Source organism: Panthera uncia (assembly GCF_023721935.1).
Source record: "Panthera uncia isolate 11264 chromosome C1 unlocalized genomic scaffold, Puncia_PCG_1.0 HiC_scaffold_3, whole genome shotgun sequence".
Lineage (NCBI taxonomy): Eukaryota > Metazoa > Chordata > Mammalia > Carnivora > Felidae > Panthera > Panthera uncia.
This window is the reverse complement of record NW_026057584.1, coordinates 29,922,722-29,923,776: the sequence shown is the minus strand read 5'-3', so window position 1 is coordinate 29,923,776 and position 1,055 is coordinate 29,922,722. Positions and strand designations below refer to the sequence as shown.

General features: G+C 66.1%; 1 protein-coding gene across 4 annotated transcripts in view; it reads right to left on the bottom strand.

Annotated features, from left to right (window-relative positions):
• The window catches only part of INO80D (INO80 complex subunit D), a 72,762-nt gene that overhangs the window by 70,962 nt on the left and 745 nt on the right, over nucleotides 1-1,055 (bottom strand). The window contains exon 1 of one of the 4 annotated variants that reach the window (XM_049615079.1): nucleotides 544-1,002. The exons of the other annotated variants lie outside the window; for them this stretch is intronic. The gene's annotated coding sequence lies outside the window, so the exon portion shown is untranslated. Of the gene's footprint in view, nucleotides 1-543; nucleotides 1,003-1,055 lie in introns of those variants that run through there. 4 annotated transcript variants of the gene reach the window in all.

The window sequence follows — 1,055 nt, the reverse complement described above, 5'->3', positions numbered from 1 at the left end:
CTCCTCCTAATTTTTAATGCTTCCAAGCGTTCTGACAACCAGGGTCTCCCCCCTCGGGTTCCGTTCGTGTGTCTGATATACCAGACGCTGACCAAATAGGACAGGAAACTCCCACGTCTGGGGGCTGCTCCAGAAATCCAACCCCCGCTAATGACAATCTCCTCACCGCTCCCTTCGTCTTTCCCTGTGCGGGGACCGTCCAGGAAAGGGGGGCTTGAGACCCGGAGGAGTCCGAGAGGAAAGGAGGGGGCGTGCTTAATCTGAAATGAACACCCCCGGTTTCTGGAGCAAAGGCTAAAAAGGCGATTAGGAGAGCCAGCCCAGGAGAAATCCCACCTGAATTTACCTCCTCCTTTCCCACACCAAAAGCCCAGTCACTAACTAATAAGCTGAGAAAATTCCCTGGAAAACTTTTCCAAACGGGCAGAGAGGGCCCTCTCCCCAGCCTGGGGGCTCCTGGGGAACCGGCAGGAGTTTGCAGCCCGGGAAGGGCTCGCGGGGGAGTGGGGTGGGGCGCGGGCGAGGGGTGCAGGGGCGGAGTACCTTCAATGGACAGGAACTGGCAAAGAGTTGCAAAATAGCCGAGTGCTCTCCTCCACGCCCTCGGGGGTCGCGGGCGCTAGGACCAGGGCTCCCCGAAAGGAGGGCAACCCCCAATTCGGGCCTAAAAGGAAACTTTCCGGGCCGCGGCTGCACCTGACTCCTCGCCGCCCCTCCACCCCACCCCACGCCCGCCAGGCCGCCCGCCCCGCCCCGGCCTGGCCGCCCAGAGCGCAGAGGGGAATAAATAAATTCAACTATTACCGGAATCGAGGGTGGGGGGGCGTCGGCGAGAGACCAGGGGGAAGGGCCGGGCGGGTGCCCATTCCCCACTCCTAGGCCCTGACGCCCCTGTCCCGGCAACCCGGGCCTGCCGCCCCGCGGGGGAGCCTCCCGGCCGGCGCACGATCGGCCCCCGCAGCGCCGCCGTCCCGCCCGGAGGCCCCGGGGGAGCCCGAGGGGCGCGCGGAGGCCCGGGGTGCCGGGGCAGGGCGCGGCCGCCGCGGGGCCCGCCG